The following is a 14,197-nucleotide window of genomic DNA, read 5'->3' as shown; positions in this document are numbered from 1 at the left end:
TCATGTAATTTGAGGTTTTGTTGTTAAATGCATACACATTTAGGAATGCTATGCCTTATTATTTAATTGCACCCTTTATCATGATGTAATGTCCTTCTTTTGTTCCTGGTAGTATTCCTTGATCTGAAGTCTATTTTGTCTGATATTAATATAGTCACTCCAGCTTTCTTTTGATTAGTGTTGGCACAGCATACAATTTTGCATTCTTTTGCTTTTAATCTACATATCTCTTTATATTTAAATGGTTTCATCTAGACAGAATAAAGTTGGGTCTTGCTTTTTATCTACTATAAATTGTATGTGCCACCTCCCACCCTCTAATTCTTATGTTGAAATACTAACCCTCAATGTGACGGTATTAGGAGGCAGGGCCTTAGGTGATTAGGTCATGAGGGCAGAGCCCTCTTGAATAAGATTAGTGCCCTCATAAAAGAGACCCCAGAGAGCTCACTCACCCCTTCTGCCATGTGAGGACATAGTGAGAAGACAACTGTCTAGGAACCAGGAAGCGGGCTCTCACCAGACACTAAATCTGCCAGTGCCTTGATCTTGAACTCCCAGTCTCCAGAACGGTGAGAAATAAATTTCTATTTTATAGAAGCCACCTGGTCTATGGTACTTTGTTATAGCAGCCTGAACAGACTAAGACATTATCCAATCTGACAGTCTCTGCCTTTTAACTGGTGTATTTAAGCCATTTTTTAAAAGACTAAATACTGATACAGTTTAATTAAAATCTACCATCTTGCTATTTGTTTTCCATTTGTTCCATCTGTTCTTTGTTCTTCCTTGTCTCTTTTTCATGGCTTACTTTTGATTAATTTACACAATTCTATTTTATCTCCATGATTAGCTTATTATATATACCTCTTTTAAAAAATGTAGTGGTTGCCCCTGGGCTTTCAATGTACATCATTAATTAATAAGTGTACTCCAAGTGTTATGCTGCCTTACTTAGAGTGTAATTCTTAAAACAGCATACTGCCAATGATGTCATCCATGATACATTTATATATGCCATAAACCCTAATGCATAACTACTAGTTTTTCTTTAGACATTCAATTATTTTCTGGAGCAAATACAAGTGAGGAAAAATGTTTTTTATATTTACCTGCACTTTAACTGCTCCTAGAATTCCTCATTTACACTTATTTGTATAGATCCATGTTTCTGTCCAGTATCATATTCCTTTTGCTTAAAGACCTGTGGATTGTTGGTTTTTTTTTTTTTTAATTTCCTGTGGTGTAGGTCTGCTGATATTAAATTCTCTTATTTTCATTCATTCATTTACTCATTCTTTAGTCTCAAAAATTCGATTTCATTTTTGGAAGGTATTTCTAGAATTTCTATTTGACTATTTCTTATAGCTAACATCTTTTTTGTTAAATTCCATATCTGTTAAGGCCTGTTGACTATTTTTTCCACTATAATAATAATTTATTATTTATAAACGATAGTATTTAAAATTCCCTGTTTGATATTTCCAATGATTGAGTCACTTCTGAGTCTGGTTCTGTTACTTGCTTTGTCTCTTGACAGTGGGTTCTTTTTTCTTGCTTGTGTCTCATAGTTTTTTTTTTTTGAATGCCAGTCATTGTGTGTAACATAAGCAGGAACTGAGTCACATAATATTTATGCCTGGGAATGGGTATGCCTCTTCTGTTAGACCAGTAGTGTGGGAGATTGTATCACTTTATGCAGTCTCTGAGCTGGTTTGATTTTTACTGCTGCTACTGTCCCCTTCAGAGTTATCTCGTGTTAATCTTGGGAGCTGTGCAGCCAGAGGTTTTTCCTCAATGTTCTTGTCCCACCTTCAGCTCTCAGCCTTCCCTTTGTGCTTGTATCTCAATTTTCTTAGCTCTTTCTCAGGGACAGATATGTGTTGCTTGTTATTTGGTACTTTCTAACCTTATGACAACAGTGGTAGGGGAATTCTCTGTTGTCCTGCTCCAGCTTCATTCTTAAGCAGGGCTGTCCCTGGCCTTAGAATTGGAGGGTTGTCAATGATACTGCCCCTTACCATGTTTTCTTTTCTTATTTCATAAATAAACTTCTATTTGGGGGGCCTTAAAAAATAATTCATCATAATGATTCCCTGTTTTGCCAGACAACTGAGTCCTTTCACAGGTCTGATAGTTTTCTTATGATTTGAAAGAGAGCTCTATCTTTGTACTATTTGTGATATTTTCTCCCCACACCCTAAGAATCCTATTTTCTAAGATCTCCTCATATCACAAGACTTGTGGTCTATAAACCACATAACCCCCAGCCTCATGTACCTATAGGGAGTTGAAGGCTGGAGTCTAGAACAGGCCCACAGATTTTTTTTTTGCTTACAGCCTTTTTTAATACATAAGGTTGGCCTATAACTGATTTTGTGCTACAGCAGCAGAGGTGAGTATTTGTAACAGAAGCCATATGGCCTACAAAGCCTAAATATTTGCTATCTGGTCCTTTATAGAAAGTTTGCTGACCCTGGTCTTGAAATTGTAGAGTATAGACATTGCAGGAATTGTAGGCCCCAGGGTCTAGAAAGGTAGAGACTGGGTCTGAAGTGGCAATTAGGAGGTACCTAACCCAGAGGGCAACATGGAATAACTCTGCTCCACGTTCTTCTTGGACTTATTTTTTTGAAATGATACTTTTCCCACTCATTCACTCATTTGTTTTACGGCATGGTTCCCACCACCTCAATTACAACTACCTGGGAGTTCATTCATATCGTTCTTAAAACGTGGTTTTGAACTTAATAGATCTAGTTATATACTTCATTCAAATATATGTAATAGTTTAAAATTCCTGTCAATACTTTTCTTGTATAGTTACTTTTTTAAAATTCAGAAGCCTGGGTATAATCTGATCAAAATTTCCAGTTTAGAAATAATGTCGCAAATTTTTCCCTATACATGTTGGAAAGGAAGCAGGCAAGCAGAGTTCTCATTCATGCCTAAACCCCTCCTGCCAATTTATTTCAATCTGCTTTTCAGACAACTGGCAGGAATGTCTTGCCTATGAATATTCTTCTAATGAATCAATGTCCAACAAAAACATCAACAGACTTAGGTTACAAATAATGACCTCCTTTAACAGGCAGACATTAACACTACTTTTAAAAAACTGGATTGGAAATATCTACTGTAATCCCATTTTTCTTTCATCATTTAAAAAGAATTCAGGGTTTTAGCCAAAGCAGGTTTTCAAGCGTAACTTATATTTACATTCCTCTTAGTTCTACACTTTGCTCAATAGCATGTAAAAATTGCTTCAAGTAACAGCTTCTCTGAGGTGAAAGCTTATTTATTCCTTGATAACTTACAGATATGTTGTATGCATATCTACATACACATATGTGTAAATATATATGTATATGTCTACATTTTATATGCATATAAACTTTGTCTATCACTTTATAGTTTTAAAAAATCGTGACTTCATGCTTCAAATATAGACCAAACAAAAAAAAATTTAAGAATCGTCTTGTAATTTATACTTAGTTTATATTTTATATATGAGTTTGTATTACTCTCCCCATATTCTAAAGTTTGGCTCTCCTGAATGTCTTCACTTTTCTGTAAGTATATCAACCCCCATCTCCCTTCTTTCACACACCCATCCAAGGGTGGAACAGTGGAGATAATAAGCATTTTAATTTTATCTCTATCTGTAGATTTTACATAGGAGTGTAATATTATATAATGTGCTCCCATAGAGCGGTCCTATACTCACTCCAACTCAGAAGGAGAAACTAAAATCAGTGTCAGGTTTCAAAAGCCAAAGATAGGAATTTAGAAGTCGGTTTGCAAAATTGAGAATAGCAACATTTAAGGCCAGAGTCAAAAGAAATATATGAGGAAAACACATAATCATGAAACCTTAGAACAAGAGTTAAAATACTAATTTTTACAGTAATTTCAGAATAGGTTTGATGTTTACATTGTTTTATTACCGTGTGATAGGCAGAAAATTCCCCTTCCCTCCAATTAGAACAGATGCCTGGAAACTGTGAATATGTTATCTTACATGGCAAAAGGGACTTCGTAGATGTAATTTAGTTAAGGAACTTGAGACGGCAAGATTTTCCTGGTTATCCTTGTGGGCCCAATCTAATCACAAGTGTCCTTAAAAAGAGGGAGGCATAAGAAGAGAGTTAGAGGGAGATGTGACTATAGAAGAATGGTCCAAACAATGCAACGTTGCTGGCTTTAAAGATGGAGGAAGGAGACCATCAGATAAAAAATGTTGACAGCCTCTAAAAGCTGGAAAAGGCAAGGAAACAAACTTCCCCTAGAGTCTTCTGAAAGGAATGCAGCACTGCTGACACCTTGATATTAGCCCAAAGAGACACGTGTCAGACCTTTAACCTGCAGAATTGTAAAAAAATAAATTTGTGTTGTTTAACCTACTAAGTTTGTGGTGATTTGTTACTGCAGTAGAAAAATCAATGCATTATAGTTATCACAGCATTTATGTTTCACTGGTTTTGTTGTACATTAATAATTTTCTTAATTTTACTAGCTCCCTGTTCCTGTGTTTTCTATTTTGATTAAAATCTTAGCCTAAAGAACTGACTGAGAGTTTTTGTTTTTTCTTTTTCTTTTTAGGAAGGGCCCTTTTGTGTGATTTTCTAGATCCTTCCATATATGAGAAAAACTTCCAGTTACCCCTGTTCATAAACAGCAACTTGACAGTTCAAGTCACAATCATTTATTTCTTTCACCCTCTAGATTGTTACTAATGATCTTTCCCCTCTCTCTTTCTCTCTGCTAGACTATCCTTTTTTGTTTGTTTGTTTTTGGTAGGAAATCTTTGTTTCCTGTCTATAATTTTTCTAATTCTTTTGCCTTGAAGACACAAATCTTTTTTAAGGAAAACTTTCTTCTTCTTATTTATTGTTGTTTTCTCTATCTGCTCAGTTCTTTACTCCTTAGATTCCTATTTTGTATGTTACATCCCTCAGATCTGTTCTTTGGGTCTCTTGTCTTTTCTCTCATTATTTTACTTCTTTTCCTAAATTTTGGGAGAATTCTTACACTTATTTTCTATAGTATTGGTTTAATTTTATCTAACCTAATGTGTCCTGCCTCCATTGTGTTTTCATTTAGCAATCTGTTTTCATTTACAATCTCCCAAGACTGAACCAACAAAAAATAGAAAATATGAATAGATCAATTACCAGTACTGAAATTGAATAAGTAATTAAAAAACTCCCAACAAGCAAAAGTCCAGGACCAGATGGCTTCACAGGTGAACTGTACCAAAAATTTAGAGAAGAGTTAACACCTACCATAAAACTATTCTAAAAAAATTGCAGAGGAAGGAACACTTGCAAACTCATTCGATGAGGCCACTATCACCCTGATACCAAAGCCAGATGAAGATACCACAGAAAAAGAAAATTACAGGCATATATCACTGATGAACACAGACACAAAAATCCTCAACAAAATACTAGCAAACTGACTCCAACAGTACATTAAAAAAAATCATACACCATGATCAAGTGGGATTTATCCCGGGCATGCAAGGATTTTTCAATATCCACAAATCAATCAATGTGATACACCATATTAACAAACTGAAGAAGACCATATGATCATCCCAATAGATGCAGGAAAAGGTTTTCATAAAATTCAATATCAATTTATGATAAACTCTTCAGAAAGTGGGTATAGAGGGAACATACTTCAACATAATAAAGGCCATATATATGAACCCACAACTAACATCATACTCAATGGTGAAAAGCTGAAAGCATTTCCTCCAAGATCAAGAACGAGACAAGGATGCCCACTTTCACCACTTTTATTCGACATAGTTTTGGAAGTCCTAGCCATAGCAATCAGAGAAGAAAAATAAATAAAGGGAATCCAAGTTGGAAAAGAAGTAAAACTGTCACTGTTTGCAGATGTCATATTACTACTATACATAGAAAATCCTAAAGACTACAAGAAAACTATTAGAGCCCATCAATGAATTTGGTAAAGTTGCAGGATAAAAAATTAATATACAGAAATCTGTTGCATTTCTATACACAAACAATGAAATATCAGAAAGAGAAATTAAGGAAACAATCCCATTTACCACTGCATCAAAAAAGAATGAAATACCTAGGAATAAACCTACCTAAGGAGGCAAAAGAACTGTACTTCAAAAACTATAAGACGCTGATGAAAGAAATTGAAGATGACGCAAACAGATGGAGAGATATACCATGTTCTTGGATTGGAAGAATCAATATTGTTAAAATGACTATACTACCCAAGGCAATCTACAAATTCAATGCAATCCCTATCAAATTACCAATGGCATTTTTCACAGAACTAGAACAAAAATATTTTAATTCATATGGAAGCAATCTTTTTATTTCTTTTAAACTACATTCAGGCCTTTCAGATCTTAGATTAGTCTCATTTCATGTTTGCTTCCTCTAACTTTATAAACGTAGTATCCTTTAAAGAACATGAGTTAGAGATTTTTCAAACTTCTGTATTCTTCATTCTCTTGTTTGCTCTGATTTCTCAGGGTAGATACCTACCGTCTCTTAAATTCATCAATGTTTCTCTGTTTTCTCACCCTAAATTCAAATCCTAACTCAGTTTCTCTCTAGATAAACAAGCTTGGGCAAGTTAGTAAGTCTCTCTAAGCTCAGAGTCCTCATTTATAAAATATTCCTAATAATGGCACATACTATAAAGAGTATGATTATGATAATTAAAAATAAATGATTATTTATTAAATTCAGTTATAATTAACTGACTTAATACCAGAAAGAGCTTAGCACAGTGTCATGCACATGGTAATTGCTTAATGAATGGTAGTTGCCATTATAATCATTGTTCTCATCACCATCATAATCAACATCATTACAATTAGTACAGAGGAAGTTCCATTATTGTCTAGGCAGGAGCTGAGACTGGTTTCGTAAGAGTGCTTGGATTCCTACTCTAACCTGACAGGTCTAGATAAAAGAAGAGAAAGAAAATTCAGAATTGCTATAGTGTTACTTTGCTATTTCAGAATCTCCCTTCTCAGGGACAGTCTGGAAGGCACCTGAGGCTGAGGCAGCAGCAGCAGCAAACTTTACTTTTGGTTGAAGGTGTCTTTCTCTTCTTAGATATGGCAGCCAGACATGTGCTGGAATATTCTGCTCCTACCTTCATTTCTCCTGTATGCTAAACCTTGTCCACTTCCTCTTAATGCAAGGTGACCATGGCCAAATGCTAGCTCTCTGCCTGACTTGGTAGTCCACATCAAGTGTGTTTGTATGGGGGGTGGACGAGTGAGCATCACCAAGGCTTCCCCAGCTTCCCACAGCCATATGGGAGTTTGCCTCCAGCCTTTGCCCCTACGAATTAGGGATGACCGTGGGCACTGGGGTGGGGGGGGATAGGAGGATGTTGGAATCTCTTACTTACATCATGATTTCATAGGTGGGGATTTACAAACTGTCCTTCCCTTTCTTAGCTACATTATGTCTGTACTTACCTTGCAGAAATTGCTCAAAGTTTCTGGGCATGAATATCTCTTTCTCCTAATTTCCACTTGATAAGGCTTTCCCCATCCTAATATTCTACTTTCTATTTCACTAGTCAACTGGGAGGGAGGGTGCTAGATATGGATGCTCATATTAATGTTACAGAAAATCAGCTATTACTCTTGAAATAAGTTTTCTTTGTTGAGCTCAGCTTATACTCAATAAAGGGTTTACTGTTTAAAAATCATAATAAGCCAAATTTTTTTCTAATGCTTGCTTTCACATTATGACAAAGCTGTAAATGTGAATCTTTTCTCATTTTTTTAAAGTTCTCAAATCTTATTTCTACTGCTTTAGAATCTATTTAAGGTCCAGTAGTTTCTAAAAATACTTTGCTTTATTAACCTAAAATGATCTAGCATTACTCTATTACAATAGCAATAAAAACTAAGCCAGGTTTTTATATCTATTGAATTTTTTGTATTTTCAGCTATAGCCCAATCCCCCTGTAAAGCTGTTCATCACATTCAATAGGTAGTTATATATAGTGGAAATGGAGTCCCTCGATGATATAAAGCAATCTAAAAGGCATAAAAAATATTTTCAAGGAGCTCTCTTTCCAATTGAGGTTAAACAGATGTTGAATATGTTTTCTGGTTTAATCACTGTTAATACAGTGTGTTCAACTTTTTCCCATCTAGCTAAGAATGAAATTATCAGACTTTCAAATTTTCCCTTTTAAATCATTGGAGGTAACTGTTTTGTGATATGGAATTTTTATTTTAGATTATACATTGGTTTGCAAGATTTAATCAATTTTTTACATCTCTTAGTTCACTTTTTATGAATTTCCACTTAAACCGAAAGGATTAAAATGAGCTTTATTGCCAATTCCTTGTTAAAATCAATTATGTTTAGACTATCTAGAACAACACTATAAAACCATTTACAATTGCAAATACAAAGGCAGTAACAGCTTATGGAAGGGTTGGGGTGGGTCCTATTTGAGGCTCTAACAATAGTTGGGGGAAATCTCTAAGATTTACTTTAAATAATTACAAAAAGTTATTTTCTGAGCTCTCCTGGAAAGACAGCATTTATGAGTGGTGGAAAGAGAGTAGGCATTCACCCAAGGATTAGGATTTAAGGCTTCCTGAAAGGAATTACCTCATTCGTACTGTAAAAATATCTCTTCTCCTGACCTGCAAAGGAATATCTAAATTCTAGCATTAGTTATTTACTTATTTGACCTGTGGGCAGATCTTTATGTCCCTCGCTGCCTCCCTTCCCATCTGTTTCCTTGTAGATAGATATAATCTGGAAGAGCAGATAGTGTTTAGCAAAGGCATTAGATATACTGAATAAAAACCTATTGAATTGGATTATTTTGTTTTGTGTTCCTCCCTTAAAATACTCTTGGAGAGTTGAGATGTTAAGTCTCTGTCACGGTGGTTACCAAAATTTACTGGACATAAAAATCATCTTGGATGCCTTTTAAAATGCAGATATCCAGCCCTGCCCCTTGAGATTTTGATGCAGGTAATCCTTGGTCCACATTGACTGAAACTTCTTTGCAACATCTTAGTATGAACGTGGTTTATTACTTTCCTCTGGGAAAAGTTGAGAGTTCCTGAATGGAACCAAGAAAGAACAGCGTAGATGAGAACGTGAGTTTAACCATTGCCTTTTCCTCCCAGTCTCATTATTCAGAGACGTGGCTAAGAGAGTAAATTTTAGAGTAGATGTGAAAGCGCCTTTCTTTTACTTCTGTGATTAAGCACATGGTGACCAACCACATAGCTTAGTAAGGTGGCCTTCTTCACTCCTCATACTCACTCCTTATACCCAAATAGTCAGCGAGTTGTCTGGTTTCCCTTACTCAGTGATGCTATAGTCTTTTCCTTATCTCCATGCCACCACCACTGTTTTTGTTTCTAGTCGTGGCATTGCTGCTAGACTATTGCAATGGAGTAGCCTGCTTGTGGTCTTGCCCTACACTTCATCCCCAGTCCTCTCTGATGCATCAAACTGCTGATGAATCAGATTTCAAGAAAGCAGATCTGATTAACTCATTCTTCTGCTGTGAGTCCTTATAAAGATCTTCTCTAATCTCAGGATAAAATTTAAATGTCTGAGCCATCTGTGATGGAATACCTGCCTACTGATCCACTTCTCCACTGACCTCCAGCCACACTGAACTATGTCCACATCCCTGGACAAAAGTCATTTCTCCACATCCACAGACCTTGGCTTTCTGCCCTTCTCTTTGCTTGGAGCACCAGACACTCACCAAAGAACACTGACTAATATCTACTCATTCTCTAGAATCATAATCTGGCCATGACGGGGATCAGAACAGGCCACCCCCAATATGCCACTTGGTGTACTGATTAGTTTAAATTAAAGTTACTTAAGAAACAGCCAATGCAAGAAGGATATTCTGACCCTCCTTTGCCCCCCTGAAAGGAGAAAATAAATCTCCCATGTGAAAGGTAACTTCCCTGTACCAGGAGGTACAGAGACATCCTTATCACCAGAGATGGGGAATTCAAATCTGAGAAGGCTGTATAAACAAACCTTGTTTCTTGCAATCCCAAACTTATTTTTCTTGTCAATTCCTCACAAATTTATTGTTTCTTGGTATAAAAGGTACCTGCTTTAGTCACTACTTTGAGTCATATACCTATAAGGCCTTTATACATAAGAAATTAATTTTTTCTCCTGTTAATATGCCTTGTGTCAATTTAATTATTAGACTAGCCAAAAGAACCAAGAAGCAAAGGGGGGAATTTTCCCTTCCCCAATAGCCTCTAGATTAATACATCAAGGAAATTTCTACGTGAATTAAAAACTATGAACTTAATTCTCAAACCTTCATATGATTCTGTAATCAGAACAGCAAAGAAGTGTTGCTGCCTTTGGAAAATTTTTAGTGACTACACAAAATATTAACTCTAAGTCCTGGAATTACAAATTATTATTTCTCCTTTATGATATTCTGTATGTTCTAAGTTCTATAGTCTAGATATTTACTAATTTTATGAAAAAGTAATTATAATTTTTTGATGAATGACTAACAGCACAAGAATCTGTCATTTCTATGTCACTTCTTTCATGGGGTTGCAAGTTCATCATACATATTCACTCATTTGTAATTTGACAGGCTTCTCAGCTAGGTTGGGAACTGACTTATTCTCACTTCATAGGCATAAAGAGTAACTTGATAATAATATATCAGGGAACCCATGGCAGAGTGGTCCTAGGAATGTTTGCCCATCATCCTCTCAGCAAACCACTGGCAAAGTTTCTAGAAACTCAATCAGTTATCAAGTTACTACCATTTATTAAGGAAGCCAAGTGGTACCAGTCTCTGGATCAGGATATCCAGGGGTAAAGAGGCCTTTTCAAACTGCAGACATAGTCCCTGCCCATCCACCCTTATCCTCCCACATCACTTAGCAGAGACACCACAGTTAAAACTACATAACCCATTTAAAGTGTTCTAGGCAGTCACAGTTCCTGATTACAAACAACAGAAACAATACTGGCTAAATTGAGCAGAAAAGGAACACGTTGGAAAGCTCTTGCATAGCTCACAGAACTCATCAAAAGTGTGAAGAACCAAACTCTGAAAAGAGAACACAGCAGATTCAGACTACAGCCATGATCTGCTTGGGCCACCAACTGTAAATTCTACAATAGCTGCTTCACTGCCCTCTACCTGCTCTCCACCACAGAGGGAGAAGCAAACTCTCTCAGTGTCTGAGGGCCTTCAGGAGTCTAAATGCCCTGAAGTTGTGGACAGTGGGAGAGCTGAGTTCATATGCTCACCACCTCTGTGAACAGGGAGCTGGGGATTCTCCTGAAACAGGAAATGAGTTCCAGCGCTAGGCAGAATTAAAAGACAACAATGCTTGCCACACAAAGTACCATGCTGAACCAACAAATGCAGGCGTACAAACTGACAAAATGTAGCCCAGAGCCCAGGGAAAATGATGGCTTGTGATAAGATCTTCCCTCTGGGGTTGATCATCTGCTTAGAGAAGAGATGGTGAAGATGCTTGTGAAACTGTCTCAAGGAGGAATAAGGAATAACAGAAAAGAAAACAAAAAGTAGGAAGGAATGAAGGAAATTTGAATGCCAAGAAATACAGAGAGGGAGATGTGATCAAGGATAGAATGTAAAGAGACCTGAGATGTAGGAAGAAAGATGCTGGAGGAAGGCATGTGAGGGCAAATGACCAAACAGAACGAACCACACACACACACACACACACACAAGTTGTAGATCCTTGCTTTCTACAGTCATAATATTATTAGGTTAATTAATGAAGATTCTAAGATCAGAGAATTAGTACTCCTCAGGATGTATTACGTAGGCACTCAGTCATGCTTGTTAATATGGGGCAGGCTCATTGAATGCGGCAGCAGCTTTCCAGATTGCCATTTTCTCCTGCAGCAGACCTGGGCCTACGCTCCAGCAACCATGCCTAAGGGACCTGCAGTTGGCATTAATCTTGGCACCACCTATTCTTGTGTGGGTGCCTTCCAGCATGGAAAGGTGGAAATAATTGCCAATGATCAGGGGAACCAAACTACCCCAAGCTATGTCGCCTTTACTGATACTGAACGATTGATCGGTGATGCTGCAAAGAACCAAGTCACAATGAATCTCACCAACACGGTTTTTGATGTCAAACGCCTCACTGGACGAAGACTTGACGATGCTGTTGTCCAGTCTGATTTGAAGCAGTGGCCCTTCATGGTGGTGAATGATGCAAGCAGGCCTGAGGTTCGAGTAGAATACAAGGGAGAGACAAAAAGTTTCTATCCAGAGGAGGTGTCATCCATGGTTTTGACCAAGATGAAGGAAATAGCAGAAGCCTACCTTGGGAAGACTGTTACCAATGCTGTTGTCACAGTACCCGCTTACTTTAATGATTCTCAACGTCAGGCTACCAGAGGTGCTAGAACTATCGCTGGGCTCAATGTACTTAGAATCATCAATGAGCCAACTGCTGCTGCTCTTGCCTACGGCTTAGACAAAAAGGTCGGAGCAGAAGGAAATGTGCTGATCTTTGATTTATGTGGTGACACTTTTGATGTGTCAATTCTCACTGTTGAGGATGGAATCTTTGAGATCCAATCTACAGATACCCACTTAGGTGGGGAAGACTTTGACAACGAAATGGTCAACCGTTTCACTGCAGAGTTCAAGCACAAGCAGGACATCAGTGAGAACAAGAGGGCTTTCCGTCGCCTTCATACTGCTTGTGAGCATGCTAGGTGCACTCTCTCTTCCAGCACCCAGGCCAGTACTGAGATTGATTCCCTCTGTGAAGGAGTTGACTTCTATACCTCAATTACCTGTGCCCGACTTGAAGAACTGAATGCTGACCTGTTCCGTGACACACTGGACCCTGTCGAGAAAGCCCTTCAGGATGCCAAGCTAGACAAGTGTCACATCCATGATATTGTACTGGTGGGTGGTTCAACCCACATCCCCAAGATTCTGAAACTTCTACAGCCTTCTACTGATGAGGCTGTTGCTTACGGTGCAGTCATTTTATCTGGAGACAAATATGAAAATGTTCAAGACTTGCTGCTGTTGGATGTCACTCCTCTTTCCCTTGGAATTGAAACTGCGGGTGGAGTCATGACTGTCCTCATCAAGCACAACACCACCATTCCCACCAAGCAGACGCAGATGCAGACCTTCACAACCTACTCTGACAACCAGCTCAGTGTACTCATTCAGATTTATGAAGGTGAGCGTGCCATGACCAAGGATAACAACTTGCTTTGCAAGTTTGAACTCACAGGCATACCTCCTTCCCCCCATGGTGTTCCTCAGATTGAAGTCACTTTTGATAATGATGCCAATGGCATCCTCAATGTCTCTGCTGTGGGTAAGAGCACAGGAAAAGAGAACAAGATTACCATCACTAATGACAAGGGCCATTTGAGCAAGGAAGACATTGAACGCATGGTTCAGGAAGCAGAGAAGTACAAAACTGAAGATGAGAAGCAGCGGGGTAAGGTGTCTTCGAAGAATTCTCTTGAATCCTATGCTTTCAACGTGAAAGCTACTGTTGAGGATGAGAAACTTCAAGGATAAGAACCAGACTGCAGAGAAGGAAGAATCTGAACATCAGCAGAAGGAGCTGGAAAAAGTCTGCAACCCCATCATTACCAAGCTGTACCAGAGTGAAGGAGGCATGCTAGGAGGAATGCCTGGGGGCTTCCCTGGTGGTGGAGCTCCTCCATCTGGTGGCGCCTCCTCTGGGCCCACCATTGAAGAGGTTGATTAAGTCAGCCTAGCATAGGTTTAGCATTGTTCCACAAAACACTGAAGGACCCAAATTTGTAGCAAATTCCATGGCAGTTTTAAAGTTGAGCTGCTATAGCAAACTGGGCATTCTTGATACTTGAATACGGAATGTGCACACGGGGAAAGGAAATAACATTGCACTTTATAAGCACTGTATTATAAGTGGAAAATACAATGTCTTAAATAAAACTGTATTTAAAATTGGCACCATAAAAAAGGGGGCAATTCATAACTATTAGTTATGTAAACACGCCACCTGTTAAATAATAACAAACTCTATTAGTTATTTGTTTTTTTATTTTTTAAATTTCTTTAATTTCTCTTTTGGCTGCGTTGGGCCTTCGTCGCTGCGTGTGAGCTCTCACTAGTTGTGGCGAGCAGGGGCCACTCC

The 14,197-nt window shown here is 37.9% G+C and overlaps 1 pseudogene; it reads left to right on the top strand.

Annotated features, from left to right (window-relative positions):
- Window positions 1-11,961: 11,961 nt before the first annotated feature.
- On the top strand, window positions 11,962-13,786 carry LOC136125688 (heat shock cognate 71 kDa protein pseudogene; annotated as a pseudogene).
- Window positions 13,787-14,197: the final 411 nt, after the last annotated feature.

This window comes from Phocoena phocoena, chromosome 7 (genome assembly GCF_963924675.1).
Source record: "Phocoena phocoena chromosome 7, mPhoPho1.1, whole genome shotgun sequence".
Lineage (NCBI taxonomy): Eukaryota > Metazoa > Chordata > Mammalia > Artiodactyla > Phocoenidae > Phocoena > Phocoena phocoena.
The sequence above is the reverse complement of the archived record's forward strand: the minus strand, read 5'-3'. Positions and strand labels throughout refer to the sequence as shown.